The sequence below is a fragment of the Rhipicephalus microplus genome, chromosome X (genome assembly GCF_043290135.1).
Source record: "Rhipicephalus microplus isolate Deutch F79 chromosome X, USDA_Rmic, whole genome shotgun sequence".
Lineage (NCBI taxonomy): Eukaryota > Metazoa > Arthropoda > Arachnida > Ixodida > Ixodidae > Rhipicephalus > Rhipicephalus microplus.
Genome location: NC_134710.1, coordinates 116,964,969 through 116,982,460, shown reverse-complemented (window position 1 = coordinate 116,982,460; position 17,492 = coordinate 116,964,969). Strand labels below are relative to the sequence as shown.

Genomic DNA, 17,492 nt, shown 5'->3' with positions numbered 1-17,492 from the left:
AAACACCCTGCTGCACCGAACTACGGCGCAGCGCAGGCAGACGTCTCGCGAACCCAATGACGCGAACTATAGGTTAGCGAGGCACGAAAGCGAGCAGAATATCTACAACTTGGGATCGGAAACAATGCTTCCCGCCTGACACAAGATGTTTATCGCAGAGGGGGACTTGCAAGACGTCTGCTGCTCGCGTACGTGCTAAGACCGCGACGTTTCAAGGATAACGTGTATCAACTGTTTGTCTGTTCCACTGTCTGCGACCGCCACAGTCGGAAACAGAAATCGCAGTCAAATCGTAGCATTTAGAAAGGACCATAACCGCATCTTGGCGCTTACAAATCGTTACTTTCAACAATTCATTGTTCTTTACTTATGTAAAGGAACATGTTCAACTAACAGTCGACAATTCATAATTTTACAGTGCATACAAAAAATTAAAAGGGAACCACCTTCTCCTCCCCCTTTCACCACAGCAAAAAACGACGCTTAAGCATCGTGGACCCGTGATTGAAACTTGGGCATCGACTAATCTTGCGACAGGTGCTGTACCAAGGCCGACGCGGCGAATACCGCTTCAAAATTGTACATCGAGAACCAACGAATACGGCGACATTCCTTCACTGCCACTGCGCGCAATTCGAGTTATTTCGAGCACCTAACAGCATCATGCGCCTCGACAGATCGTTTTGCTGCACCCTTCTTGCCCAGTCGCCGCGCAGGAGCAAGGGTTAATCGAGAGAGAACAGGCGCATGGTTGTCGGTATGCCATACGCAAGTGGTGCCTGCGCAGACTTGGGAAAGCAAACATGCCACGCGGCTGTGGTGGTTTCGCCATCTCGACATCCATGCCGGCGTCGCGCTCCTTGTTTTTTAGGTATATATATATATATATATATTTTTTCCCCACTTGGCGGTGGAGGGCCTCCGACTGAGAGTGGAAAGTCGGTCGATTTCAGCCCGCATTTCCGGCCGGCCCGCTCTCACTGCACTGGAAGCCCGCTCGGACGCGAGCACGCACCACCGACCTTGCGATCGGTACCAGCGAGTGCGCGCTCTGCCAGGTCCGACACGATCGCGAAGGCCGAGCGCCCGTTGAACGCTTGGAACGTTACCGTTCCACGGCACGTAAAGACTTCGACGGGAATGAAAATATATGTTACCCTCTATTCGCGCTCGCGGTTTAAGTATATCTCTCGGCGCATCTGCACGCTGATTATTGAGCGCGCTGGTATTCCTTGACATTTTTTTTTCACGCCACACACAACTTTATATAACCTCAGAGTGTCAAACAGGACACCTGACGGTTACACTGTCCGAAAATAGTCGATTGTCGAGGCGAACCAAGGGAAACGCCGCTGCAGACCTTGCACAAACTAACGCCATGGCTGTTTCTTCCATGGCATGAGTTTAGAGGCCACGGCGTGTAAAAATGAGGTGTTAGTAATGAAGCGAATTGAGTCACTGTTTAGATTGTGGCTTTTGCAAAGTCGTTATTACATCTATGACGTATTTGTCGCATACGCGTCCCTTGTGATAATGTGATAAAAAAAGTACTCCCACGTAGCCCTTCTTGGTTACATATATCGTCAAACATGCCAGAAGATATGTAGATTATGACGAGGGTGTAGAAATTCTTTCACCTGCGGAAAATGCTGTTTTGCAGACAGGACGTTGCAAAAATATAAGGTTAAGAGGACAAGCTTCAGTCACCAGAGCACTTAACTGCACATTGCGCTTAATGTGGACGTGAGCCCATCTTCAATCTAACGCAGAAGTTGGCGCATTGCCGTTCTGAAAGAACAAGCGAAATCTGAGAGGATACCCGGCTTCGTGTTGAAATCACACGAGCTCGCCATCTAATGCCCTTAGCGAGGCAGCCTTTTAAATTTAATGAAAAGTGTTGGATTAGTTAGCCCTACATCATGCGGAACCCGAGGGCTTGAAATGACTTGCTTTCGTGTCGGTTACGTTGTGACGTATAGTTCTGCGCTATATCTTTACTATTCTGTGTGCACATGCTTCTGCCCTGCTCCTAAATCTAGATGCAGGGGGGGGGGGGGTGTTTTACCTTGAAAAAAAAAATAATAAAAATAGGTGTTCTTCAAGACCTTCAAAAGTGCCCCCTCCCCCCCCCCCCAAAAAAAAAAAAAATCCTATAGTTCCGGGCCTGTTGTGCGGAAATAAACAGTTGAAAGTTGTCGCACATACTTGTTATGTTTTCTTGGTGCATATACGCGTGTCTTTCGCTCAGCGCAACTGCACTGCATGTGGTCGGTTACAACCTATACGAAAAAGAAGAATGTCAGCTTTGCCCACACCCATCGTTCTCCCTCTCACAGAAATTTTGGATAAAGGCTCCATCCACTAAGTCTACACTCAGTCATTTCCTCACACTCTGCTCTAGTGTTTTAGATAGGATCCTTTCGCTAACACACACACACACACACACACACGTTTACGTAGCTGTTTTTACATTGGCAACTTGAACGTCCCGATAAATGTCGGCAGGAATCGTGACATCAGCGCTCAACCAACGGTAATGTTTATGGCAATAACGACAAACTTCCAACTCGTAATAAGCGCACTATTTACATTGACCGAGAAAAAGTACTTGCCGTGCGATTGAAAACAAACCTACACGCGAAGGCTGCCTTCGTTCGCAGGTGTATGTACGTTGGCGCGTCGCGGTTTAGTGTGCGGGGCATTTTTTTTTTCTTTGGTTGTTACCGAGAATAGACTTGCCAACTATCTAAACTTCGCTTACGCACATTTCCACCATTCGCGGGATGCGCATAATGGCGTTCGTAAGATCTGCTAAATATTCGTTTTATTTTATTCCTGACATTTTTGTACCTTTATTTCTTACCCTCTTCACGAGGGTAGCAAACTGAATATTTTTCTTCGGATAATCTCCCCGCCTTCCGCATAACACACCTTTGTCAATCGCCGCCGTGGTATATAGTGGTTCTTATGCTGCTCGACTGTTGACCCGGAGGTCTCGGGATCGAATCCCGGCAGCGGCGGCCGCATTTTTGATAGAGATGAAAATTATTGAGACCCGTGTGCTTAGATTTAGGTCAACATTAAAGAACACCACATGGACAAAATTTCCGTAGCCCCTCCCTCATGGTCATATCGTAGTTTTCGGGCGTTAAAACCAAATTATATATATATATATATATATATATATATATATATATATATATATATATATATATATATATATATATATATATATATATATATATATATATATATATATATATATATATATATAATAGGAATAGGGTACTTTTTTTTTCTCTTTTTGACCACCTTCTCAGCGCACGCAGTGATCGCCTAGTAATAGATTCTCAACACAGCGGGCGAGTAGAGAATGGCGCCACGTGCGCGTAATACGACAGCTGGGAGAGACGAGTTTCGTCTACACAATATTTCCGCTGTCGCGATGTCGTTGTCAGCCAAGCGGGTGCGATCGATTGATTGATATGTGGCATTTAACGTCCCAAAACCACCATCTGATCATCCATCTGATCACCATCTGATCAGATCGCCAAGGATCTGATCTCCTTGGCGAGCCCCGGCTGCCATAGTGGCGGCGCGTCCACGTGGTTGGCGCTCTGCAGCTCCACGTCATCGCCCAAGGTGGTCGGTCGTGCGTGGTACGACGTCGAACCGCGGGCACGTGCTCCTTTTTGTGAGCGCACTAAGGCACGCTCATTCAGTTCCCCGGGCTCGAATTAGAGGCGAAGGTCTCTCTCGACGAGCTCTCCTCTTCTTGTTTGTAGCTTCTTTCTGGCGCGCCGGCCTTCGCCTTTAGCCCAGACGGGCTCCGATTGCGCGAACGGGGCAGACGTTGGAAAATGAAACCAATCTGCTCAAGTCGGGCGTACTTGAGCGGCTCCAGCGACGCTCCGAGCAGCCGGCATGGCCGCCGCGCAATATAGGATTACCGAGGCAGCAATCGCCCGGCCACGAAGAAATAAACAGGGCCTTTGAACAAATGCCGGAAGTGTGCAGATGCACAATGGCAACAAACGCTCGCGCAGGACGCCTATAAAGCCCTGCAACACTCTCGAACGCAAAATAAGCGACCGGCGCACGTAATTGCTGTGGGGCAAAAGGCGCTGTGTCTAGTGTAGCGAAAGTGTGCGAGTTGATGAACTCGTACATCTCCAGGCGGCTGCACCACCGAACGTAAAGTGCCTGCGCCACATATAGGCGAATGGCGACGCTCGTGAATATATGAGCCGACGCAAGGAGACGATCCCGCACGTTAAAGAACCCCAGGTGGTCTAAATTTCCGGAGCCCTCCACTACGGCTTCTCTCATAATCATATAGTGGTTTTGGGACGTTAAACCCCACGTATCAATCAAGGAGACGATCCCACATGCTGCTTGTCAGTTGTTCTGGGCGCCCTGCCACTGAACACTCATATTTGTGCAATTGTAACGGGACAATTTCTTTTTTTACTTCGGACACTAGCTTTGGGCAAATATCTGGCTTTCTTTTCGGGATGAGCGCTGGATTTTCATTGTCTCACTGTGTTGAAACCGACCGCACTGCGCTGCAACCCACCGACAAAAACATCAGCTTCACTGAAGACCCAACCATTAAAACATTCTCAAATGCAGTTCTTTTCGATTTTCCCGTCATTATAATGCCACATGTTAAGAGCACGATGAGCGTACTCCAAGCTAGTTGTTGTTTTTTTTTATTTTCATTTCTTATTTTATAGCTGGTGCCCAAATTATCGAAGAAAATTTAATCAGTAGCCGTGACTTGCTCCCCTCAAATGTCAATGTGATCTATTTAGAAATACAGCTTCGGTTATTTGCCTGCGCAGGCACCTGGCGTCATGGATTTAAGATGACCCAATAAACGCCAGTGCACGAATGCTTAAGATGAACTACCGGTGCTAACGCTCCAGAAAACTAATAAAGCAGCGTGCACATGTTTAAGCAAGGAAACCACGCGGCGAGTAGTTAACTCGCTACTGAAAAAACTGAAGTTTCACATAATGTATACGCGCTATGCACACAGACCATTTCAACCCTCTCCCCGAGCTCTCCTGCACTTGCACATGCGCATTTTCTATGCTTCATATTGTTAGAAAAAAAAGAAAACGAAAAAAAAATCACTATACGCTCAGCAGATATACTGAGTAGCAGACGGGAGAGAAATGTCTCTTACCACAACAGCGTCTGACATTGAGCTGGGAATGACAGCAATAGAAGTGGAGGAGCGAACGAACGCTTGCGACAGGTGCGATAGCTGCCCTGTCTATGATCTTTTTTTTTTTCCCATCATTATCCTTGTTGTGCAAGAAGCTATCTTGCCACATTCCAACCTTGTAGCGTTTATTAGAAACAGTGACGTCACTGCTGCAACCGAGAACGGCAAAGCTTTAAACTGCATCCGAAGTATACAATGAACGTTCAATATTCGAGAGAAAAAAAAATTCTTATTACATGTTTTAAAGCACACGCAGATTCAGCACAGTGGGTTGAATTGATTGATATGTGGGGTTTAACGTCCCAAAACCACTATATGATTATGAGAGACGCCGTAGTAGAGGGCTCCGGAAATTTACACCACCTGGGGTTCTTTAACGTGCACCCAAATCTGACAGTGGGTTGAAGGACGTTGTTCTGGAGGTCTTCCGGATTGAGCATCTCAGGTTCTCTATAGACCGCGAAGCACGTTACAAGTAACGTGCTCGCAGCATGGGACTCGGCAGCTAAGCATCATTGTAATCACTTGTATAGTCGTTTACACTTAGTGTATGGTGAGTGCACTCAATAATGAGATAGTGTTACTGGTGGCTGGTTATTACCGCGGTGCGCAGGCATAATGTATATAGCTAGACATTTCCTTCGAGAAATGGCCATGCCCTCAGTGAACGCACACGTCGCATAAGCTCCAGCTGTTTCAGTTTTGAAGTTAATAAAAGCGATGTTTTCGTCGCGTTCCCGCGTACCTTCACATTAGCGCCAAGAAAAGCAAGGAAAGAGAAGAACGAGCTAGCGTAACCTCGCGAAGGCGCCACAGAGGTATACCGATTTCAGGCGCTGCAGGTGAGGGCGAAATAGGAAAAAAAAAAAAAAAACACAGTGTGCACGTCTCTTTCTGTACGTTTGTGTGTGTGTGGGGGGGGGGGGGGGTCTCCAAACTATGCTTTGAATGTGGTTGGCCAACGAGATATCGGGATGACCAATGTGATGTAGCCTTGAACGATTGAGCACTTTATTGCATGAAATGATTGATAGCAAGACGATCAAATGCACTGCACCATCGTGTTCGCACTGCTTTTCGGGAGTCTTAACTTTGCGTGGCCTTCCAGTGCCACTGTACATCACGGCACATGCGAAATAAGTTGCTAGAAGGTCGCATGGGTTTGGGGCATTGAGTATATGAGATGCTGTTAGACGCGAATCTTTGTGTCCCTGGTTTCAGGATGAAGCCTTAAGTGTAGTGACTGATTTCTGGGGAAATAACGTCAACAATACTAAGACAAAGCTAACGCTTTCGTCCAAAATATGCAGCCTTCGTTTTGTCATATATTTAAAGTGTGCAAAGTCACCTATTCATGAATGCAAAATTTCAACGAAGGCGTACGCTTTTTTCTATTCAATGCATGGAATATGGTTTTCTATCAATGTCTACGGACGCGAAGAAACCCCGGTACTCGAGACATATTATGCATGCTTCGCTGTGACACGCTCGTGTGCCGTGCATTGAGCGCACGTTAAAAAAAAAAAAAAAAAACCCTGGGTGAAAAAAAAATCTTTCTACAATCCCACAGCTTGACACATTATCAGATGGTAGTTTCGGCAACTAGCATCACTTAATTTAATTAAATAAATTGTAACACCTCGAGGGAGAAAGAATTGTCGAACTATAAGCACTCGCGTGTCCTTATCGAAGACTATTCCACTCCCGCGCAAGTCGTAGCTCTAAGAGATTTGAAATAGGAGGAAGTCCCCGGAAAGTCTGGCTGTTACGCTGCGTATAGTTAATCTCTCATAGATCGACGGCAAATGAAAATTTTCCCGTTTAAGCACTGATCTTTCCCTTCCCACGCTGTCCTAATATTTTGTTTATTATAGATATTTCTTTCTTCTTGTAGGCCCGTGTGCTCAGATTTGGGTGCACGTTAAAGAACCCCAGGTGGTCGAAATTTCCAGAGCCCTCCACTACGGCGTCTCTCATAATCATATGGTGGTTTTGGGACGTTAAACCCCACATATCAATCAAATCTTTCTTCCACAAAAGTCTTACTTGTGTATTCGCGTTGGGCGTGAGATTATTTCCACGGGAGGCGGCGAGACTTTGCGGGAGCAGAGTTCACAATTGAAAGGCGCGTGCCCGCGGTTTGTTTGTCTCCGCCCGGCCGCAGACGAGCGACGGCGGCGTTTCGCAAGCGCTCGTTTCAGACACTTGGTTTCGCAACGTGAGTCGTCGGGGGCAGCTAAAGAGGAACTTGGTAATTGCGCACGAGTCTGACGCCGCTGCCTGTCATGGCTGCGTTTTGAGCGCGACGCGATGCCGCCACTAATTGGCGCGCATTCGAGAGAGCGACCAACGGCTTGCTTTATAGCGCTGCCGCAAGGCGCTCGGCGACCGCCACAGCTTGGCTTTAGAGCTTCTCCCGACGGCCCTAAATGCCATCTCAGGCCGGTTGGACTCGGTGGTATACACTCAGTTACCGAAGCGCACAAGCAGTGTGCAACAGCAGACAGCATTGCGGGTAAGTTCTCGCGCTGCTGAGCTCGAGAAAGCAGCTTCGATTCTCGGCCACGGCGGCTAAGATTATAAACATTATGATGAAATCTCCAATTTTTTGGCTCCTTTTAGATCACAAGTTTTTTTCTTATCTGCATGTCTGAAACGTGGCTATCATGCGAAGACAGTAATTTATACGAATTCCCCTCTTATGCTTCCCAGTACTGCCACCATTCACAACAAAACTATATGGCGGTGTCGCTGTTTTCGTACCTACAAATCTACGTCACAAACAACGGCATGACGTAATATTTTCGGTGCCAAATTGTGAAGCTGTGTGGAATAATTTGGAGAATGTCAGTCAAACAATTGTCGGTTGCCTCTATCGCTTTCCTTCATCGTCTGTATCTGTTTTTTTACAATGAATCGATCATCGTGCTTGTTGACTCATCTTCAGAAAAGAAAAAAAAATGTTCTCATTCACGGTGACATTAATATAAATTTGCTAGATGGCTGCATGCTGCGCGGCTACTGTTGCTTACACTGACTGCCTTCATGGGTTTGGCCTCAAACCATTGGTTTCCCTTCCAACCAGATGTGCACCACAGGGTCTTCGGCCACATTAATCGACTACATATTATATGTGTCCTCCTGTCTGCTGTGTACTCGAGAATAACATCACGAATCATTTTTCCATCTTCTTTAAACTTCCTGGCCAATTACATAAACCTTGTCATAAGTTCGATAAAGCTGTGATCAACCAAGATGAGTTTGTTAGGTTTCTTAGCTAAAGTGGTCATCTGTAAATTGAGAATCAGATGTAGATTTCGCGTTTAATGAATTTTTATATAACATAAAAATGTATAACAAATTGGAGGTGCCGTAGACATATCCCTGCGTTTCACTATCCCTGGTAACAAATGGCCTTCTGACTAGCCTACGTAAAAAAAGATAATCTTTACTGAAAGTTAAAAAGCGTTCTTTCAACGTTCGACTCAAAACGCGCTATAAAGTTTACTGCAATCTTCTGAACAAACTACTCTAAGAAGCGAAAAGAAGATATTACGAATGTAGAATAGCCGAGGCTGGCTCTGATGCAAAGCGACTATGGAAAATATCTACTTCTTTCCTAAACCGATCTAGTCTGGATGAACCCATAAGAAAGCTTCAGTCATCAAGTGGTTTCTATAACGATACCTAATATATTCCCAATGGTGCCCCGCCACGGTGGTCTAGTGGCTAAGGTACTCGGCTGCTGACCCGCATGTCGCGGCATCAAATCCCGGCTGCATTTCCGATGAAGGCGTAAATGTTGTAGGCCCGTGTGCTCAGATTTGAGTGCACGTTAAGAACCCCAGGTGGTCGAAATTTCCGGAGCCCCCCACTACAGCGTCTTTCACAATCATATGGTGGTTTTGGGACGTTAAACCAAGCAAATCAATATTGCCAACGCTTTCAATGACTTCTTCTCTGGTCCCACGTTAGAGGAAAACAACAATGATAAACTATCACCTCGATGTTGTTTACAATCAATGTACGTATTTCCAACTGACCCAGACAAGATAATAAATGTCATAAATCATTTAAAGGTTACGGGCGCAGGTCTAGGTGAAATGAGTTCAGCAAATATAAAATCAGTCGCTCATTGCATCGCCAGCCCCTTATCCTGCGTCACCAACTTAATCTTCACGAGTGGAATATTTTCAAGTCAGCTAAAAAAAAAGCAAAATTTATTCCCGTGTTTAAAAAAGGAGACCGCGTTTGCATTTTAAATTATCATCCTATCGCTATTCTCCCTTTTTTTAGCAAGGTAATTGAAAAGTGCAATAAAAAGCGCCTTACCACATATCTCTTGAAATTTAATATTCTTTTGTCAAATATATTCGGCTTCAGGGCAGAGTCTTCGACTGACTATGATATACTTTCTTTTACAGATAAAATAAAAAAGCGCCATAGATGCCGGTATCTATACGCAGGATCTATTTTCATAGATCTATCGAAAGCATTTCACTCAATAAATCATTTCGTCCTCATTTCTAAACTACAGGCAGTAGGTGTCGACGGGCCCGCTCTGAAGCTTATAAAAAGTTATTTAACAGACAAATTTGCTCTATGTGTTGGTTCCTTGCCTTCTAACTTCAGAAGAACCAACAAGGGTGTTCCACAGGGATTGATGCTTGGCCCACTACTATTTTCTTACTGTACATAAATGATTTGCCTAACTATACCTATCACAAACGGAATCTTTACACAGATGACACGACATTGCTTGCTAGCGATCGATGACTAACTGCTCTGACATCGAAGTCGAATACTGATTTGAACAATATTTCAGCATGGTGCCGCTTTAATTGGCTTAAAATAAACCCCATGAACACTTCGTTTATGTTTTTTTTTCATTCCAGTCACAGAGCACCAAAAATCCTTCCCACTGTCATTCTTGATTCTCGTGTCACTAGTGCAGTCTATGAATGTTCGTTTCTTTGTACATGTTACCTTAGATTCAAACTTAAAATTTACGAAACATATCGCCCATCTGAAACGCAGACTTTCTCCTGGTATTAGAATTTTAATAAAAGCTAGGTACTATTTCAGCAAACCTACACTACTAACCTTGTATTATTGTCTCATTCACAGTCACCTGAACTACTGCATCACGTCGTGGGATACCACTTATCCAACACACATAGCACCGCTACAGCATTTACAAAATCAGGCCGTCCGCATACTAACGTTCAGCTCACTGAGCAGTTGTGTGTTCGACATGCTTCATAATAACATAATCCTTTAACTACACAGCCTTGTTAAATACAATTTATGCACTGTTATTTAAACTAACGAAGAAACCTCCTCCAGTGAACATATTTCCAGAAGCTGTTCTAGTCAACACCAATGAAACAAGATTCGTAGCTAACAACAATTTATTACTGCCATTAGTTCATACTAATTATGGAAAACACTCCGGAAATGTTGTAGGCCCGTGTGCTCAGATTTGGGTGCACATTAAAGAACCCCAGGCGGTCGAAATTTTCGGAGCCCTCCATTATGGCGTCTATCATAATCATATGGTGGTTTTGGGACGTTAAACCCCACTTATCAATCAATCAAAACACTCCGGTTGTTTCACGTCGTTATCGTCTTGGAACAGTATTTCTCTTAGCGTTAAGCTGTCTTCATCATTAGCTCTTTTTAAAAACACATTATTCACATTTCTACCCTAAAATTCTCTAAGATGTGTAATATTATCTACACTTGTTCATATTCAGGTACTCTTAATTGTGCCATATAGCTGCTCATTTTTTTTCTTGCTTTGATCGTTCATTAACCGATATATATTTTTTTCTAGGTGGGGGGGGGGGGTTGTTTTTTAAATGTTCTAAGTAGTGTTTTTGTTTTACTTATAATTGTTGAAAATTGGCTATCTTTATTCTGTAGTACATTTATTTGTATATAACTCATTCCACGCTGCTGGCAGAGTTGCATTTTATTTATACATATTTAACACATTTTCTGACTGGAGGTCCACCTTCAGCCAAGTGCTCTGGGACCTCCTTCTGTATGTTGATGTAAGCATGTATGTTTTATATGAAAGTAAATAAACTGAAACTGAAAAAAAAAAGAGAAAGTACCAATGCAGCGAAGCCGATACGGAGACCTCGCCTACACGCGACGTGCCTCATAACATCGCGATTTTGGCACGTCATGCAAGCCCTGGAAGTAACAAAGTTCAGTTTCTAGTGAGAAAGTATACTTATAAGAAAGCATTATTCAGTTTGTCGATTCTACAACGACGTCGTTGTGAATAAAGCGTGCATTGTTGACGGAAATTCTCTTGTTTTTCGTTCTTCTGCTTCTCAGATCACGAAGTCCGCATGCTTCCCAACGTCAATTGTTATATACAAGCAAACTGTGCCACGCTTGCAAGCTGTACAGGCTACTAGACGAAATAGATTGCTGGAGCGGTGTACAATATTAATATCGTCTATTGGAGTTAGCCAGTTTAAACATTGGCTCAAATAATACGCGTGCACTATCAAAAGCAAACGTTTGCAGGGCGTTATAGAGCCACAACAAATGCGAATTTCTGCTATATCAGTGCTCAATGCTTGTAATCAATCTGGTGGGTGTATATAGGTCAGAAAGCCAAGTGCAATATGGAACATTTATTTCGAAATTACATTCACAAGCAAGGCGGAAATTCAGCTTTATCCAACATTTCGCGTTCCGCACACTTTTGCTGTTGATAGTACAAGCTTGCCACAATTTAAATTACTTTCTAACATCAAATTATTCTTAAAAAAAAAACGAGCGTATCGCTGTGTCTTCTAAAACAAGTGTGTCACAAAAACAAACTGCAGCCTACTCTAAGCAAGCACAACTCCCTCTTTGTGCGTGTGAGCGAAAGAAGGGGAGAAACAATACGCTGTGCGTCTCGTGTAAACAAGGTAATTAAGCACATCTCACTTATCCTCGTTAAGAAAAAACAACAACAACAAAAAAAAACGGCACAGCTCCAACGAAAAGGCGGCCACGGGTTTGCACTGGGGCGTGTTACAAGGTGCGTCACTCTTCCTCGGAGCGTGCATCATCATCTGTCAGCGCCGTTTCACTCATGCGCCGAGTATACTCGCGAGGTCGCGAAAACAAAAAACCCACGCACGCCTCTGACAGACACGTTATGGAAAACATGATTACGCACAGCCGGCACACACGCATATCTTACGAGTGCACGCTGGCTCAGAAGCCGGCGGATTTGCGAAATAGTAAACGCGAGTTGTTACGCACACAGCGAGAGCGCGTCATAACGACAGCAGTAAAAGGACACGAATCGTCATCACTTCGAATGGTTCCGTCAATTTTTCTCTTTTTCTTTTCCACACGTACTGCACATCCATGTTCGTTAAAAAAGCGACCGCATATTCAAGTGTGAGCGATTCTGTTTTGTTCAGAAAGTTGTTTCTAGGTGCGGGAACACGATCGGAAGCTTCGCATGCAGCGCGTGCTAACAAAATGTGAATACATTTCGGAAATTTGCCTGATGTTGCTCTCAGGAGAAGCGGCAACAAAAGGATTGATTGATATGTGGGGTTTAACGTCCCAAAACCATCGTATATGATTATGAGAGACGCCGTAGTGGGGGGGGGGGGGGGGGGCTCCGGAAATTTTGACCACCTGGGGTTCTTTGACGTGCACCCAGATCTGAGCACACTGGCCTATACATTTCCGCCTCCATCGGAAATGCAGCCGCCGCAGCCGGGATTCGAACCCGCAATCTGCGGGTCAGCAGCACAGTACTTAAGCCACTAGACCACCGTGGCAACAAAGGGAATGAAAGCCTGCTACGCCGCCAGCAACCACTCAGACGTCTATCCTCTCGTGATTTTTCTAATCGACTTCATTTCTAAGAGATAACCTCGTGGTTGTCCCGTAAACAGCAGCGAGCCCAGTATCGCAAATTTGCGTATATACAAGTTCAGCGTATACGCTGAACTTGTATGCGCACTTAAGCTTGTCTTGCAAGATTGGGTGTAAGAAAAGTATGAATAGTGTGAGCAACCCTCCGACTGTATAATCTGAGCGTTGAACGCGTTGCCCAACGTGACCATGCATGTAGTTTTTGTAGTGATGAAATACACAGTAGAGTTTCAAACAACACACGTGGTGTATACATGCGCATATGTGCACGCGCAAGCACTGATGTTTAGGAGCACGAAAGACGCGACTAATATTATAGGTGAGCAATGCGCTGCTCGAATGCGGGAGTGCAACCTTAGCCAAGCACGCTGGCCCCAGACAGACACAAATAGCACACAACATTGTTGACGGTTTACCTTGTGTCCTTATATTCAGCTGCTGCTCGTGACTTGTTCGCATCTGCCGATTAATTCATGCGCCCTTTGATGATGGCAGCCGGCATGCTTACACCATACCACAATACGCTGCAGATCTATAATAAAATTTTGTGACGCAGCGTATGAGGCCAAACTCACGAGACCGTAGACGCAGGAGAGCCACCAGACTATATAATATCAATTCATCGGGGTTGGAGAGGCGATACATAGACGCATCAGTTCGGCGGGAAGACAATGACTAGTCGATCGACCCTAACGATGCACACTTTGATTAGAACGATAACAAATGTATTCAACGCATATATTTTATGAATACGTAAGAACACTGCACTCGGTGAGAGCGTTTCGGTGAAGCAAACACAACGACAAAAAAAAAAAAAAAAGCTTTTATACGGAAACGTCGTATAGGTTAAGACACGTCGCGCACACCGAGGGACGCGGCTTCGCTGAACGTGAACTCTCTTGGTTCGACGTAAAAGGAACGCTCACATAGCTCTGATCTTCATTTGAGAAGCAAGATAATTCCAAGGAAAATTCTAAATTTTGCGGATGTTTGCCTCTGTATCAATCGAAAGGGCGCCGAAACAAACAAACAAAAAGGTATAAGAGAAAACGCAACGAAACAAAAGAAAGGAAAGGGATGCACAGCTACTTTCCTCAGACGAATGAAATAAACATCAAGAACGTGACTGAGATTCCGCTAATAGCTTCCGCCAGAAGACGGCGAATTCACGCCGCATGAGCTCGCTTACGTCTCACGTGTAAGGACGTTGTCTGATTGAGCAACAACAAAGACACACAAACAAAAAAGGTCAAATTTGCAAGTATCTGCTAAACCAAAGAGGGGGATATGTCCGAGGCAGAACGCAAGGTGTTTTCACACAGCAGCGGCAACCGGGCGCGCAAGCATCTCCAAGCTCCTCTCGCTATCTCCCGACCCGTCCTTTCCGCTCTGGCGGCGGCTACTCGATGAGGCCGGGACGAGTCCGGTGTGGTTATGGCTCGAGAAAGCAACCTTCGGAAGAGACTGCAGGTAAGAGCGAAGGAAACGTGGTGGCTATTTTGGGCGCGCTCGGCGACCCCGGTGGCCTCAGCCCGGTCCCAAGAGCGTGTGTGTGTCTGTTGGGCGGTCCTTCGCACGGGCGAGCAGGTCAGAAGAGCGAGGCGGCAGCCTAATTGCGGGCGGATCAGCGAGAGCCGCTTAAAACACTTTTCCCGCTACTCAGGGGCGTCCGGAAGACCGCAATTAATGTGCGATTCTCGTAATCACTATAATTAATACCTGCTCCCACCCAGCGGCAGCGCCTAAGGAAGGGGTAAATTTAATTGCTATATTTCCGCGAGGTTGCGAGGAACAAGGCGATGACAGAGCCGCTCCAATGAGAGAGCGGTGGCACGCGTCCGGTGTGGCGTGAGGGAAGCGCCGACAGACACCGTTCTGGGGCCGAGGCCACGAAGGCAACAGGAGAGGGCCGCACGGCACGCGACGCTCCACAAGCGCCAAGTGTAGAACACGCGCGGCAACAAGTGGTGTTACGAAAGCTTTGCTTCGCTGCAAACAATGGACACACACAGTGCAATCGCGCGCAACATTCAAATTCAAGTACACTTCCATGGCGCTGAACTTCACGTCTGTGAAAACTCGTTCGTATACGTTCGAGCCCTCTAGAGGGGACGATGGAAAGGGCAGATTAATCGCTGAATAACTGCCATCTCAGAACAGGACGAGAGCATCGCTACATGGATCACTGCGACCGTGCGAAAGTCGCGGAAATGCGCGCCAAGCACAGGCAAGAGTTGGCGATGTAAAGGAGCAAGCAACAGGTAGACGAGACAGTGGACCACACACGGCGTATCCGTGCACACACCAGCATCCCCGCTGCGCACACTTGCCGGCGCAGAGACACACAGGGAGCGCAACACATGGGCGCGCGCTGACATGCCTGGCTACAGCACGAGATGGCCAGCAGCCAGGGGCATGTCTGCGTCGTCGTGCGAGGTACTTGCGACTCACCTGGCGGTGCTGGTGCAGCGCAGGCTGGCGGCCCTCATGGCAGCAGCAGCCCTCTGGGAGACAATGGCACACTGCCGCCGCAGCTTCGCGAGCGACTGGCGCGTCGGTCGCCGGGCCTCTTCCCGTCAGGCTCGTTCTCGGAAGGATCCGGCGCTCCCTTTCCGTCCGGCCGCCGCTTCCATTGGCGGCGCCCCGGGGGCTGCCCGCACGGCCGCCTGCGGGCGGGGCCTGTTGGCGCGCCGCTGCTGCCGCCGCCGCAGCACCCCGGGCCACTTGCCCTGCGCGTTCAACACACCAGCGTCCACGAAGATCAAGCGTCTTGCCACCGTGACTCCTGCGTTGTAGGACTGCGCGGTTCGAGCCTGTCGCGTCTCAGAGCTGCCGCGTAGGTGAGGAATTAGCTGCGAAGCCGCGTTCACTGTCTTCACTTAGTAATATGCTGTACTCAATGTGCACAACAGAAGGAAAACATATTACTATCCATAGTCCGAGTCCACGCTGTCCAAGTGCGGCTTGTGTCCCATGCGTTTATTGTCCTTGTCGAGGAGATTCCTTTATGTGCTCCATGGGACATAAGTGCCAGTGACCAGAAGGCCTACATAACGCAACAGTGTCGAGAGGAAAGATATTTGGGAACTGGATCTCTCCCTGTCTAGCGTAGCATTCCTGACCAAAACATTTACCATTATTTACTTTTAGGTTAAAGCTTATGGAGACAAACATGCCAGTCAACGAATGACGTGTCCACAAAGAGCTACACTTAGCGTACGGTGCCAAATTACGCGTCATTCGTACATATTGCGGTGAAAAATTTAGTCATCTTAAGATACCGAAGTGTTGCTAAAAGCGACTTGAGTTTGTTCTTCCTTTGCATATCAATGCTAAAATGGCGTTGACTTGATTATGTTATGTTGTTTGAAGACATCTTTACGTACTTCATGTGGTGTATATCTGGTTTTTGAAATGTACATAACTTAGCAGCAAGGCGTCCGTTATACTGCGAACTGTCCTCCGCCAGTGCCACGACCAGCTATAATCGCTGGGGACCACGGACACCACAAAGCAGTGCTTGCAATCATATATGCGTAATGCTGACCTGACAGCATACATATACCCACCTATCATTATGCCCTAAGTAGCAATAAATATAGTGTTGTGAAGGTTATAGTGTTATTTACAATGTTCTCACGCATATTGCAGCAGTATCTACATTTGACTATGCTGTGTAAACTATCGCTTGCGTGGACATTCTAACATTAGAATTAAAACAGGTAGCAATTTGGCAATATGCATTGTACCAAATATGGCTGCACCCCAAAGGGCCACCTGACGCGCATCGTGCGCTGGTACCGAGATAACCGCGCCCATGGAATATGGGAAGCTATCGCCATCCATGTTGCAGGTCACCAATGTATCATCTCCCCATCTACCACACTAACAGACAAAGATATTAACTCTGTACTTTCCGATGGAGGCGGACATATTGTAGGCCCATGTTCTCAGATTTGGGCGCATGTTAAAGAACCCCAGGTGGTCGAAATTTCCGGAGCCCTCCACTACGGTGTCTCTCATAATCATATGGTGGTTTTGGGACGTTAAACTTCACATATCAATCAATCAATTCTCGACCTTGCTGTGTCGCTCTGTTTTCTACTATGAATAAAAATATATACAACACCTTATGCTTTGTTGTCGTTGGCCATGCATGTCTGATATTTCCGTTTCTCTTCACAGGTTCTGATTACATATTTGTATAAACCAACATTTACATATCGCACTAGCAATGACACTTGCACGGACGTACTAATTGCCTTTTTGTCTTGCGGTTAATCCTGTATTACATATAAGCTACACCTATACCTATCTATAGAGGTCTTCATCGATCATGCTTTTCGTTGGCATT

The 17,492-nt window shown here is 46.0% G+C and overlaps 1 protein-coding gene across 1 annotated transcript in view; it reads right to left on the bottom strand.

Annotated features, from left to right (window-relative positions):
- LOC119176338 (twisted gastrulation protein homolog 1-A) overlaps nucleotides 1-15,920 on the bottom strand; it is a 46,627-nt gene extending 30,707 nt beyond the window's left edge. The window contains exon 1 of the mRNA XM_037427566.2: nucleotides 15,590-15,920. The gene's annotated coding sequence lies outside the window, so the exon portion shown is untranslated. The remainder of the gene's footprint in view (nucleotides 1-15,589) is intronic.
- Between the last annotated feature and the right edge of the window lie 1,572 nt (nucleotides 15,921-17,492).